Below are 14,418 nucleotides of genomic sequence, written 5' to 3' on the forward strand. Positions count from 1 at the left end.
AGTGGTATTTTTCATATATTTGATACACTAGATGAAAGGTGATAATACATCTGTGAAGCTAAAGATTGTCCCTCGGGAGCAAAGTTTCAGCAGATCTCTCTAATACTTTATTTAGCCTGGCCTGTTAATTCAACACTGTGTATTCGGTTTTGTAAACATATAAACAGGGAAGACTCGCTTCTAGCAATTCTTGGGGTTTTTTTTCCAAGACATCACTGTGCTGTAAAAATAAAACATCTGTTGAGCCATACATTTACGTAAATGCTTCCAATGCCACCAAACAGAAAAATTCCTCGTTCTCCATTTTTTTTTTGTTAGGTGGAAAATGAGGAAAAGAAGCATTTTAAGTGAAGAACATGGTTAAATTTCAGATGAGGCATTGAGGAGCTATACAATTCACTTGCTAATGAAATAAATCATTCCATTAGTCCTGCCTGCACTGAAAAACTCTGCATGCGCCAGAAAAAATATGCTGCTGTCACAGCTGAAAAAAATCCTCCAGGAGAATAGGAAAGGCAGAGTTTGGGGGGAGGCACAGGGGAAAGTTTAAGCATGTGTTTCATTTCAGTTTTACGTGTCAACAAACACTGAGATTTAATAAAGGCAGAAGCTTTCGTTTCTGGCTGTGTCAGCCCTTTATTCCCCCCCTTTTCTGAGGTCTCGTGTTGTTTTTGGAGGGTGGCTCTGCACAGCAGCACAGCGCTTCCCCTCTGCCCTAATTAAAAAGCAGCAGTTTTTCTTTCACTCGCCGCAGATGCTCCACCAGGCACCTGCAGAACCACAGAGTCACCACAGGCCACCGAGACCCAGGGCAAGAGGTGACCCACACCGTTGTGGCTTCCCATCTCCAGCTCCCACCATCCCAGCAGGACGCTCGCACAGCTCTGGCCATGCACCAGCCCATACCAGGGCACGGTCTGAAATGACGTGCATGTTTGGAGCTGTTGGAGCTCAGCAGACAGGATGACAAAGCCACTCCAGAGCATCTGAACCAGGTGACCGGTGCAGTTACGGACACGCCAGCAGCTACCGCTGCAGCAAGAAGCAGCGTGCCCAGCAGCACCCACAGCTCCGCCAGGCAGGGAGCCTCCAGCTGCTGCGGTGCTCCTGTCCAGGCACAAACCAACGTACCAGAGGAAGGCAGGGATTCAACAAACTGCCATGCTGCTCTAAGAGCTGGTGACTGCCAAAGGGATGCTCCTCCTGTCCCTTTGTCAACCTGTTCAAAGATCAGCATCCACAGAGGGACGACCTTCAGCTCGGACATGTGTATCACATCACCGCCCTTCGCTCCAGCACTGTCAGGAAAGCAGTTAACACCCAAACCCCCTATCTTCTCCTTCTGCAAAGCCACAAGCTCTACCCATCACCCTGGCCCAGCAGTAACAGTCCCTGACCTTGTTGGCCAAGGGAAAAAGGAGCTACCTCAGAGTCCTTTGCAGCTGCGTGAAGATGGAAGGACAATTTAACTTTTAGGACAGGGGGAAAAAATAATTATCAAGGCACGGTGAAGAATGCCATATACATGTTTCTTGCTTGGTAGGTTCCTTGCCCAGAGGGATGGTGTGTTTACAGGCTCTGGAACAGGACCAAGCTCTCCGCTGGTGGGACCGGCACCTCTCCATTACAAAACCTCACTTCCCAGCCCACAGGCAGACAGCTGCTGAATATTCCTTGTTAATAGTAATGGACAGGGAAGAGACCCCATCTGCACGGGGTGCTAGTGTGCCCCGGGGGAGCGCTGGGCTCTGGCAGCACACTCCTGCTCGGACGTGGTCCACCAGCCACCCAAGAGCTTTCAGGGAGCAGTTCAACCCAGAAGCCAGTTTGTGATGGGCATGTGCCTGTGGCGGCCCTGCTCAGTAACGTATTTGGAGACCGCTGCTGGTAACAAGCCTTGGCACTTTTAAATATTGCCAGTTTCATGTTCAAATTGAAGAAATTATAGAAAGCGTATCATACCATGCATGAACAGCACCAATTCCCAAAAGCACTGCTTCCGCTCCCATACCCACACCCCCCAGAGTCATGAAATTACAAATGAGATTTTCATTATCAGTCAGCTTTACCATAGCCATTCCCACACTGAAGCCAACAGCAAAAATTCCACTGCCCCAGCTTTAAAGACTAGGATGCAATCACTCATTTAAGACAACTTACTTTACATGGAACATTACACATTCAAATCCAACAATCCACTTCTTTGTTCCCCCCAATCATGTGTTTCTCTATGACATTTATCTTTCAGAATGAGAGGGGAGTGCTTCTTTATTTTAAATTAGCAGCATGTGGCAGGTCAACACCTAATGCCTCTGCAAATATCACTGTGCGCCAAGACACGTAATTGGTATTCCGTGGCCCCAGGACAATAAATACACTTTGTGCCAGCTGCAGCTACGCTACCCTTCAGGATAATATTTCTCTGACACCAGCCTTCTGCAGGTGGGTGCGATGTCCTTCCGTCTCCTCAAGGGCAAGGCAGTAACTCTTCACAGCTTGCTCAGAAAAGGATTTAATGCAACTTAACCTAGGACATTGAAATAAACCTGCAGAACTGTGCATCCACCATCACTAGCTTTCTGTCCAGCAGCACTACAGAGGTTTGGTTTTCCTCTTCACACCCAGAGCTCATCCCTGTTGAGGATGGCAGGGCTGGCACTCAACAGCAGCACTCCACCATGCCAACTTCACTGGAGAGCAAAAGTAAAACAGGAATTCTGGCCACTGACTTCAGAAAGCACTATTCAAACCCCTCTATGTTAAGCAAAACACTTCTTGCATTGCATTTAAAATAAACTGGTTTTCACTAAGAAAGCCATACATTCTAACAGAAGAGAAACATACAGATGTCAAGAGTGTTCATCAAAAAGTATCAAGAACTGAGGAAAAAAGGCACATCCCAATGGCAATAAAGAAAATATCTGAAAGGACACCCATTAGAGCCCATCAACGCAAATGACTTCCAGGGAAATCATAAGAAAAATTACTTAACAAGCACTTCAATTACTTACCTGGCAAAAATCAAAACAGTTCCTTTCTATGTGAGGAACTTGAGGCACAGAAGACAAATGGAAACATCAAAAATGCAGTTAACCGCTTTGTTTCTGATAGAAAATGAGGTTGAAAAAAACCACATTACAACAATCAGATGTTTTTCCACTAACTAAAAATGCTTGCTTTCGCTCTCCATAGCCATTGTGCTGGGTAAGCTAAATTGATAACACTTCTGCCAAGCACCATCTGTTCCACCGGTTAAACCAAGACTGAAATGGCCAGAAGAAAGCCAGGCACAATGCAGCCCCCGTTGTTGATGAAGCCCCGGCTCAAGTTCAGCGTCAGGCTGCGGCGCAGCCGAGGTAGCAGATACGCAGCCATCCGTATACCCCCAGTCCCGAACATCGCTCCTTGTTGAGGCAGCAGCCAGGTTCTCGGAAGTTAAAAGTATTTGCAGGAGCAGATGTCAAACATACGTTTTGCCAAGGCACGTCAATGAGCCACGTCCTCGCGCAGGGAGCTCGTGGCAGGGCTGGACTTCAGACATTCGTAACAGCAAGTGCTGCTGTTCTGTTTTTTAAACACAAGTCCCTTTTATTCATCTGGTAACACTATCCCCTTGTAGCATCATTTCAAATGTGTCTGCCATCCATAAGCCCACAAGAACACCACCAGGGGAGTGACCTTGCCTGAATAAAATTAAATTTTCTAAGTCAAAGGCAACATGAATGTATAGCACAAATCCGGGCGCCTAGATATATTTAAAAGACATTTAAAGAGCTTAAGACACTCCTCCCCCCTCAAAGTTTCACGTATCTATTTATAAAAATGGAAAACATTAATGAAACTTTCCTGATGAAGCCTTTAGAGCCTCCTTGCTATTTTCTTCCTTCAGCATCCCCCCCCCGCCCCCCCCGATTCTTCTGAACGAAAACCACGTTTAATGGTACCTCCTACTCAAACCCAAGAGTATGCCCTCTGCTTAAGGATCCAGCACGGAGAACGCTTTGCAGGAGCACCAGGAGCCTCTCAAGACGGCGTGCGATGCCCACTCCCCGGGGGGATGGAGGACCTGGCCCAGTCTAGTGCCAGCTCCAGCTCCAAGTTCCCCAAGACAGCGTGCTATGTAGCTGGCAGCTCTGTGGCGCCAGGAACAACCTGCCCAAAAGAATTCCTTTTTTCTTCCCCGCTTACACACCCTGACAGCACCCCAGTGATGGATCAATGTGGCTATGGGAATGATATTGAGTGATCTGAGGCACAACAAGTCTACGCAGTTGCTGGAAGGAGGAAGGCACCATGCCTGTGAAACTGAAACATGTTTAAATTTTACTTGGCTTCAGAGAGGCCAAAAAGGCAACAAAGGTCATTTTAGTGTCTCTCCACTCTATGTATCTCCTACTCTGCACGTTTTTAGCCTGCCTGTCCCTCTTGCAGAGAGCCAGGTGTAGAGCCTGGGAAGCACCACCCAGCTCCTGTCCCTAAACACATCACTGGCTTCCTACGGTCGGCACTTTGGAAATAAGTCCGGTGGCAGCTGGCAACTGGATGGATCTGGACCACACACCTGCCCTCGGGTACTTAAGGCCACAAAAACTTCACACACACACAAGTCTGTGCCTCCACTACAAAGAATGCCAGCCCATCCTGCCAACCCCTGGCACTGCCTTACTGGCACAAGCAGACGGGAATAACTCAGTCACTACTCGCAGCAGCAACAGTTCCCGAAATCCACAGGACATCGCTTTCCCAGAGTGTCACCAACGCTGGCCCATCTTCCCTGGGTGTGCATAGCACAGGGGGGAAACACAGCCAGCTGCCCCCCGTGCGCAACCCTGAAGGCGCTGCGGGCACAGCCGTGCTGACAGCGCATGCTGGGCGTGCAAGCCTCGCACGGCGCACGACGGCAGACCAGCTGGGCATGCAAGCCTCGCACACTGCACGACGGCAGACCAGCTGGGCGTGCAAGCCTCGCACGCTGGCAGGCTGGCTGGGTGTGCAGGGCTCGCTGCAGAGGGCACAACCAGGTGCACAAAACAAAACGGGGTAGCAGAGAAAGCAGAGGGGGGATGGGGGAAAAGAGACAACCTATGAATCTCAGCACAAATGTGTTTTTCATCAAAGCCAGGTAGCAACTTACAGCACGGAGGAAGAGATCTAGACAGATAATTCCAACAAAAACATAAGTTACTTCCTAAAGCAGTAAAGGAGGCCCCAGACATTTTTGTGTCTCCTCCATTCCGCACTGGCTCTCATACTGCTTTTAGCAAAATACGCTTCAGCAGCCTTAGAGAGCTCTTGTTTGACCTCAAAAAGCTCTCCAGCCTCCTAGAGCAACGAAAGATCCCTACCTCCACCCAGGACCAGCCAGCACTTCACTGGAAGAATGGATGAAATGTTGGAGAGATATGGGAGGAGGATGTTACTGGCTCGACTCCTGCCCACGAGCACACAGCCCTCTCCCCATCCACCCAGGGCCACCTAGCCACAAAGAGCCCAGACTTCTTCTTTCACGAAGGAAACTCCCTACAAACACAGAACTTGGGCCTCTTCTGAAGCCATCCATGCTAGGCATGACATACACCCTTCTTAACCACCAATAATTTTTATTACCTGCTACAACGCTCCACTCCTCGCCCCCACCCTGTTTTCTAAACGTATCTGCTAAAAATGGAGCCAGCTCCTAGCCCATAAGAGCTGGAGGGCCCTGAGCTGAGCACACATACAACAGCATTGATTTGCAGAGTTCATGCCCCAAGAAGACCCCAAATTTATCTGTACTGCAGTTTTTCTTTTTATAACATCACCGATCGGTTCTGTTCAAATATTGGAGCTCTTCCAGCATTTCGCTGTATCGGTCAGCTCTGCCCTCAGGTCAGCCATTTTGCAGCAGTGCCAACCCCAACTTCATCTTCTCCACTAAGTAAATCCTAAACCGAAGCTCAAAAAAAGCGCCTGTGAAAAAGCAGGAGGGTGGGAGGAGGTGCTCCTTATGGCTTCTGTTGGTGTCCTGCTTCTGGGAAATGTAGTAACCCAAGGAACTGCTGCAAGCACTAGATGGTAGACCACTCTTGGCTTGGAAAGCTTCTTTTGGTTGGGTTTCACAGGACTCCAGCCCTCTCCGATCAGAAACTGTTTCCCAGTATGGATGGAAACACAGTCCATGCAGGGGCAACAAGCAGGTCAGCTTTGGTGGTGCAACCCTGACTCAAGGGACATCACTGAAGCAGGTGCCCTCAACCAGACCCAAGGGACATCACTGAAGCAGATGCCCTCAACCAGACCCAAGGGACATCACTGAAGCAGATGCCCTCAACCAGACCCAAGGGACATCACTGAAGCAGATGCCCTCAACCAGACCCAAGGGACATCACTGAAGCAGGTGCCCTCAACCAGACCCAAGGGACATCACTGAAGCAGGTGCCCTCAACCAGACCCAAGGGACATCACTGAAGCAGGTGCCCTCAACCAGACCCAAGGGACATCACTGAAGCAGGTGCCCTCAACCAGACCCAAGGGACATCACTGAAGCAGATGCCCTCAACTTCCACGTTAACCAAATCTACACTGCACCGCTCTCACTCAGGAAGCCTAATCCAAAAATCCACCCAATTCTTTCAAGCAACATCCCAACAGCCCAGACGCAGGCGGCCAGAGTGCCTCTCCCAGCCCCACAGAAGGAAACCTGCCGCAGCATCAAACACTCGATGCTTGGTTGCAACAAACCTTCACAAACCAGGCAGAAGGGGCAGAACATCACAGAACTCGTCTCCGAGATGAGGCTGTGCAGCCAACGCTACTCACAGTCACCTCCTCTTACGATAACATGCCTTGATAGACTGCATGGGTGAGTACAAGGGCCAAAACCATGCACATCCCAGCAGCAGACATGCTCCTGTGCCGACAAGGAGCCTGGTAAAATCCAGCCGAGATGTTCCACTTGCCAGGGTGCGCAGGATGGGGACATACACCGTGCCTAACCGCTCTAGATTGGGGTGTCTCCACACAGCAGTGGTCTCACACGCCGTGACATCCTGCACGGTGCTCAAGACCGCAAGGGCGGTCACAGGTCTAGTCACGTCTCTAGTACAAGGCCACCACTTCTTGCTGCTCAACATCTGACCCAAGCTCAAAGTGGAAATGCTAACCCTAACCCTAGGTGACTAAACTAAAAAGGTGACTGAACTTTAAACAAAGCTGACTTTTGATCCGGCTCAGATCAAGCTTTATGTTCAAAGTTACTCATTCATTTTATTTAAACAAATCTGCCTACTTCTACTCCAGTGTGCTTTTAAGGGACAAGTTTTTAAGTTTCATATTTGGGAATGCCACCGTAGATCCTAGGTGACCCCTCATCTCCTCCTCCCCCCCTCTTCTTGCCAAAGGGACCCTCACCAGCGGGGTACCTCACGCTGCTTTCCGCAATCTCCCCCTCCGGCTTCTGAGGATGGGAGCTCGGCTGTTCCCACACCGTGCTTTGAGCTTGCATTGGCATCTGCAGCTACGTGGTCCTGGCCATCTCCCAACATGGTTTTTTTCCATCCTTGGGCCATCACACCAGTAGCCCCTGAGGCTGAAGTGGCAGCGAATCCCCCAGGCCTGGGTATGCCGGTTAGAGCATCTCCTCTCACATACGAGGAGACACAACACGCCAATACCAAAGCAAAGGAAAATGACGGAGAAGCCTAGCAAAGCCCCCTCACACTATTCTGGGATTATTAATTTGTATTTCAGTGGTCTTTTTGTTTGTTTTTTAATTTTCAAGAATCAGGCCAGTTTAGCTAAGGTTATTCTACTTCCACTGAAATGCATACCTCTCTCTAGGATATATAACAAGTACGTATATTTACATACTTACATACCTATCCCCACCTATTTTTGCACTAGGAAATAATGCATTCATGACGCAGTAAAAATTGATATTGCTGAAATAAAAGCTTTTGTGTAAGCTGTCTAACTTGGATATGGGCCAGAGTTGTATGTCACCAAGGGAAATTCCTCTTACAAGTTATCTTCTCTGAACATTTCTTCCTCCTTCTGAAGTATTAAAGATAGAAACCACCAGTTAAAACAAAACAAATGCATCAGTCTGATGAGTATTTTCTGAAGTCTGCCAGGAACAACAATTTTCAATTTCTTTCCCTCCGAAGTACAGGGCTAAAAACTGTAAGCCTGCCCCAGTTATTAGGTTCCTCTCGCTCTGGGCTGCTTATAAAGCCTTATCTTGTCTGGATCTGTGTTGAGACTTTACCTGTAGCAATCTCAAACAGGACGGAGCAGCAGCACTTCAGAAACGAGCACACTTGCAGCCAACTTCCCCTGCCCTTCTGGGGAGGTCTTTAAAAGCTGACCGAACATCACAGCTCGATCAGAGATCTCGGCAGATTACAGCCCCAAGAGGTGAAAAACGATTCGTGTGAGGGCAGGGAAGCGGAGCGGAAATTTCCCACGCGCCTGCCTAGAGGCCCTGGCTCCCCTGAACCCTCCGACTCCGCCGGGGCACGGTGCTGCCTGGGGAGATAAAACCACCGGGCCCTGCACTGCCAGATCAAACGCTCGCACAGCAGCGCTGGCGGTTAGTGCTTGGCAAAACCGCTCCTCTGGCTGCAGCCGTGCTTAGCAGAGCTGTTTTAAGAGACCAGGGATGCCAAGCACTGTGCGGAGGCAGGGAGGAGGGCTGGAGATGGACATATGCGCTACCCGTGAGGAACTGGGTGCCTTCCTACTGTGCCTGCATCTCCAGGACTCTCCTCTTCCTCCTGGGAAATCCTCCCCAAGGCCCCTCACACCCCTTCCAGCACCGGCACCACACGAGGGGCTGCCTTAGCTTCCGTGGCCCTTCCCCACAGCACAGCCGAGGCAGCTGCCCTGCTGCCTTGATGAGATCCACATCCCCACCCCAGCCCTCCTCCCAACCCTCCACAAACCTTCCCGGCTGGAAATCATTATCTGCCTTTTTGGTCAGCTTTTTCCCCATCCCTCCCAGACTCCATACATGCAGTGCCTGTTCCAGGCTCACGTCCTCTGCTCACCAGGACGTTTCAGAGTTGATGCATGAGTCCCACAGGATGCTTCAAGTGCAAAGCAATGTCCGAGACGGGTGTCTTCTGCCATAGTGTACTGCAGCAGGGACCTCGTGCATGTAAGATGGTAGAAGCCTTCAGTATACAGAAAGAGGCTGACAGAGGAGCAGCCAGAGCCACACACACCAACAACCACACCGTGCAATCCCGACAAAGCTGCCCCAAACTGACAAAGTGCTGACAGAGTCTCCTCTAAAGCACATGCAAAACTGCAGCGAAAACAAGCACATGGGCTGGCACCCCACTTCAGCATCGAGTGCACGGAACTAATTACACTGTTAATCTTACACAATATAATTATATATGCATCATGTTATTATCATTAAAGGGAACTGTATTTTAGTATGTGATCCAAGGTTTAGCGGGCATGCTCCACTGGTCTGGACAAGCACCTTAGAGAACGATTGCTAAACCTGGATGCAACACACCGAAGCACAGCCCTGTCCTTCTCCCCTCTGCCTTCGACCATCTAGCCCTAAAGCGTCACCAGCCCCTCTCCCCAACGCGCAGGCTCTGCCCCAACACACGCCGGCAGGGGTCACAGGCTCCCGCACAGCTACACCGAGCCCTGGGGGGGGTGAAGGGGGGGTGGCGGGTGCCTATTTTTGGTTTTACTTCCCTATTTCAGATGCACCCAAAGGAGGAAAAAGAAAAGGCCCTTTACCATTTCAGCTACTAACACATTAAACAGCGCAACTGCTGACCAGAGGGTTGGGCAGGCCAAGACACAGGTATTATGAACCAAATGCATCACTTTGCTTGTTTTCAAACGTTCAACTCCCCCAGCAGGCTCTGCATATTACGAGCCAGGCCTAACCAGGCTGCCTCGTCTGAAATGGTGTTTAGTAACAGGGGACTGGGTTCGGCTGTTCAACAGAACACACCTGAGTGTTTCAGGAGGGGCTAAAGATGTCCTGGTCCATATGGAAGGAACTCTTCAGTTCAGTGCTCCCAAAGCACGGTAAGAGAAGGATTATCTCTGCACTAAAAGGGTATCTGTGCTTGAGAGGTTGGCCTGGCCTTGGCCTTTGGCTGGCCCAAAGACCGACACCAAACCGAGGGACCGCCAGAACAGCAGCGGGCACCGCTGCCCATCTGCACCGTGCACAGGCACCAGGGCTGCCCGCACGTCCACGTGTCCGAGTGTCGGCGGCTCCCGTGTCTGCACAAGATCCTGCTATCTCACCAGCCCATCTGGGGGCACACCCCAGGACGTGTCTTTGTCTGGCCAGCAAAGCATTTCCACAGAGGAACAAGGAAGAAAAACAAAACTAAAAAAGCCTCCTGCTTGCCAAACAGGGGGAAAAAAAACAGAAAGACATTTTACAGGGCAGAGCTCCACGGCTAACTCGCTTTTATGATCCTCTGTTCTATACCCAAATCCCACCCAGCCAGAACTTGAGGTGTTTGAAGCTTAATTTCCTTCTTTCCCCATCAAAAGAGCAGCTGCCAAAGATGCCCAAGGCAACGTGCCACACTCTCTCTTTCCCACTCACCTACCTCCAGCAGTGCGCTGCCACTCCTGCCAGTGCTCCCCAGGCCCCGTATCGCTCCGTTCTGACATCCACGCAAGTTTTGGTGGCTCTCTGCCCTCTTTGGGCATGGAAATCCAGCAGCCTCCTGGGTAGGCAGGCTGCTGGAGCTCCACCACCTTAGCCCAAGCGTTTCAGTTTGCAATGCTAAAGGTAATACAACACTGGGAGGGAGAAGCGTTCCCTGGCCAGAAAGGAAGAAAGGGTGGCACATTTTCCATATTAAAGATTCAGGTTTTAAGCAGAGGAAGAGGAGATGAGCATGCTTCCAGCAGAGGAGCAAGTGAGGAACGACATCTGGCACTCTTGATGCCAGCAAGCTGAGGATTCAAAGAAACAGCTATACAACAAGGTCCTCCCAAAACTTTTTCACACGTGAAAACAGGTGTAAACCCAAAACCTTTATTTGCAGTCACCTCTAAAAATGCCCCCTACCGAGTTAGCTTTCCCATGCACAAGAGAAAAGGTGGGGGTCCCAGCATCACCACCTTCCCCAGTCACTGCAATGGCTCAGGCTGCCCAGGAGTCTTGCCTTGCACGATGAAAACCTTATGGTGTATGCTATTTGTATGCCAATCAGTAGCAGCATTCACGCAACTATTGGACTGATAAGGTCCAAAGCTGAAGCGCAGAGCTCTGTGAATATTCAATACATGATATGGGTCTTTTGGACTAGCTCATCCTCCCAGGAGGCAGGAGCCGAAGGCTTGCAGTGCTGCAATAAGGAGCAAGATGCTGGTGGGGAAGAGTGACAGAAAAGAAAAGTAGTGGTACCAACAATAAAAGCACTTCAGGCACGTTCCAAGGTCAGCTGTGAAAGCAGTCAGCTAACTAAGCTAGCACCACCAGCAATATCCCCAGAGGGTTTCTGTGGAAAGCTCTAACCGAAGTGAGCCCCAGCACACACCTTATATTAATTTTATGTAAGTCAGAATAATCACTGGATCTTTGACATGTCTCTCTGGAGCACAACCGATACATATCAACAACTACAAGGGCTCCCACAAGAAGTAGAATAAATGTTTTCCTTTTCTTTAAAGGAGAAATATAGGATAGTTGCAAGGGGAATGACAGAGAACCCTTCCTGTTTTCTTCACCATCCTCCCAACTCTGCATGGAACATGAGACAGCCCCAGTGCAAAACCAGCAGCACCTCTGAATGCATGTGGCCTCGTCACGCTGACAGCAGCCACGCTCTTGCCGCAGGCATGTGAAAGGGAAAAGAGGGGCAGTGAAAAGAAAGGAAGAGCCATGGTCGTCACCTTCATCTCCAGGTTCCTTCGCTGTCCACAGCAGTTCCTGTCAAACCCTTCAAGGCAGAAGTAGATTGCCAGGTAAGAGCTGTAGGAGATGCCACCACAGGGAGCACGTTCGTGCTCTGCATCTTCATGCTCCCATCTCCCTTTTAATTGTGTTCTCTAACCTAGGAAAGAAAGTAAGGAGATGTTAGACAGCCACATCAGACTGATCAGAAACCACCAGACCGGGGACTACAGCCCCCAGCCAGGACCCCACTGCAAGTCAGCAGTGACACGGAAACACTCCGCACTTGCAAATGCTGCTGCGCCCACAGCACAGGCAAGGGTGACTTTGGTGAGACCAGCAACTGAGCTGTCAACACCTTTAAACATAAGTTGTGCTTGAGCAAAACAGCGCACAGAGCCCGATTTTTAAGGCAAAATCTGCTTGTGAAGACCTCCTGGCTGCAGAAATCCCCAGAGTCTAATACCAGGAGCCAGGATCAGGGAGAGCTGGTAATATGGAGATCAGGGCAGAAGAATTCACCCTCAGCACTGGAGTTCTGGATCCCTACGGAGATCTCAGCAACACAGCCTGTACAAATGTATGCGCAAATCCCCTCTTGCAGATCCCTCTGCCACTGAACCATTAATAGCAAACCCCACCACCCACACTGATGCATGAGAGCAGTGATGCACTGCACTTATGTGATGACCCCTCCTGGAAACACAAAAGAGCCTTTGTAGAGTTTATTTTCCTAACCTCTCCCCTACTTCTAAAAGAAACTCAGTGTAGCTACAGCACGTGTCCTAAAATCCTCTTTAATAAGATACTAATCACAAGACTGTTCAGCAAGTGAGAGCACACGGTCTGCTCAAAAAACACCGCCTCCCATAATTATCCTGTCCTGGGCAAGTTTCCAGTGTATGTGCATGGCCTGGCATATGTTTCACCCCTGAGTCCAGCAGCTCAGCTTTTTGCACCCAGCAGGGAATCCAAGTGCTCACAGCTTAAGGAGAAGTCCTAATATGCCAATATCCCAAATTACTGCCAGCTTGAACCATCCGAGGACCTACTGCAACATACCGCAGCAGCCGAGGGAAAGCAGTGGGAAAAAGCCAAGCCTGGGCTCTGCAAAGTTTGTGTAATGAGGAAGGTGGGGGGCGGTGAGGGGAAGAGGTAAAAAGCAAGAGAGGAAGATGGAAAGAAAGAGGGGTGCTGCTCGGTGCAGAGACACACTGGCATGCAATGCCTTACCACAAGCGCTGAGGTCCCACCAGCACTGGCTGGTGCAGGTTCTTGCTGGGTGAGAAATAATGAAACTAGAACGACACTTGAGGGTAAGGTCAAAGGGAAGGAAAACAGCCAGAGCTGGCTGCTCGACTGAGAAATAACGTTCTCCGCTTCTCCCAGCCAGCAGCGGCACCTCAGCATCGCTGCACCTTCGACAGCCACCTCACCCAGTGAGGGGTGAGCTAACACAGCAAGCAGTGACAGCCAGCAAGGAAATACGGATGGGCAGAGCACCGGGGAGCTGTAATGCAGTACAGAAAGGCTGGATGAGTAATGGTGAGCCCGAGCCCCAGCACATTTACATGCCGGGCTAGGAAATCCCCAGCCAGCAAGTGCAGCACAGCAGCAGGATCCCCTTGCTGCAGGCTGCGCTGACACCAGGCTTTGTGGCCTGCAGAAAGGCATGTGTGAGTGAGGGAACGATGCAAACAGGAGAGAAAAGGGATGCAGAGGGCCACAGGTGACCAGGCAAGCCCTGCACGCCACTTGTCCAGCCATGCAGCACTTCTTCAGGGACGCTGCTTTTAAAAACGTCCAACAATCAGCCTCTGGCTCCCCGCTCCCTGCCCAAGTCTGCCGATATACACGACTGAAAAGCAAACCCAGAGATGCCCTGGGAGGCACGCAGCTTCTGCTGTGGCAGCCACGGAGCTGGGAGAGGAGGCACAGCGGTCAGGCTGTCTGCCCACTCCCTCCCACTAACAGGTCACAACGCTCAGAAATATTCCCCAGCATCTCCACAGGGTAAGAGGATCAAGGGGATGTGTGCCCCTCACCACAGCAGGACTGCAAGACTGCCGGCTCAGAAGCACCTCTGGCATCCTGGTGCTTTCCAGATGTGCACAGAGCCCATGCTGGGTGCTGAGAGCCACCAGCTGCGGGATGGGCAGCATCGCTCAGCATCCCTCCAGTCCTCAGCACTTGTCCCACAAGCCACAAACACAGAATGGTCAGGCCCCCTTGCCTTCTGCCCACGCCTGAGTGTGACAAGTTCATCAACACAGCATTTCTACAGGACAAGCATTCGTGCCACCAGGAATACTAGCAGAGTTACCGGAAGAGAAGACACCTTGGAAGATGCCAAGGTGAAGTAAGGACCCAAAATTAGCCCCTCACACCACACAGTGTTGCAAAAATTACCATTAGTTTACTATTAATTATTCTTCTTCCCTCCTCAGACAGAGGATCTGTATGGAAAGATACCGGGTACCAACCCAGGTGAGTTTCTCTGCCTGAAGGGAATGAATTAACACCGCAGTAACACCCAGGCTCCAGCG

At 50.4% G+C, this 14,418-nt stretch overlaps 1 protein-coding gene across 4 annotated transcripts in view; it reads right to left on the bottom strand.

Moving 5' to 3' along the window:
* The window catches only part of ST6GAL1 (ST6 beta-galactoside alpha-2,6-sialyltransferase 1), a 47,740-nt gene that overhangs the window by 20,879 nt on the left and 12,443 nt on the right, over nt 1-14,418 (bottom strand). For 2 of the 4 annotated variants that reach the window (XM_056358126.1, XM_056358127.1), the window contains exon 2: nt 11,872-12,032. The gene's annotated coding sequence lies outside the window, so the exon portion shown is untranslated. Of the gene's footprint in view, nt 1-9,026; nt 9,128-11,871; nt 12,033-13,105; nt 13,236-14,418 lie in introns of those variants that run through there. The other 2 variants (XM_056358129.1, XM_056358128.1) reach the window with 2 other exon arrangements.

Source organism: Falco biarmicus, chromosome 13, assembly GCF_023638135.1.
Source record: "Falco biarmicus isolate bFalBia1 chromosome 13, bFalBia1.pri, whole genome shotgun sequence".
Lineage (NCBI taxonomy): Eukaryota > Metazoa > Chordata > Aves > Falconiformes > Falconidae > Falco > Falco biarmicus.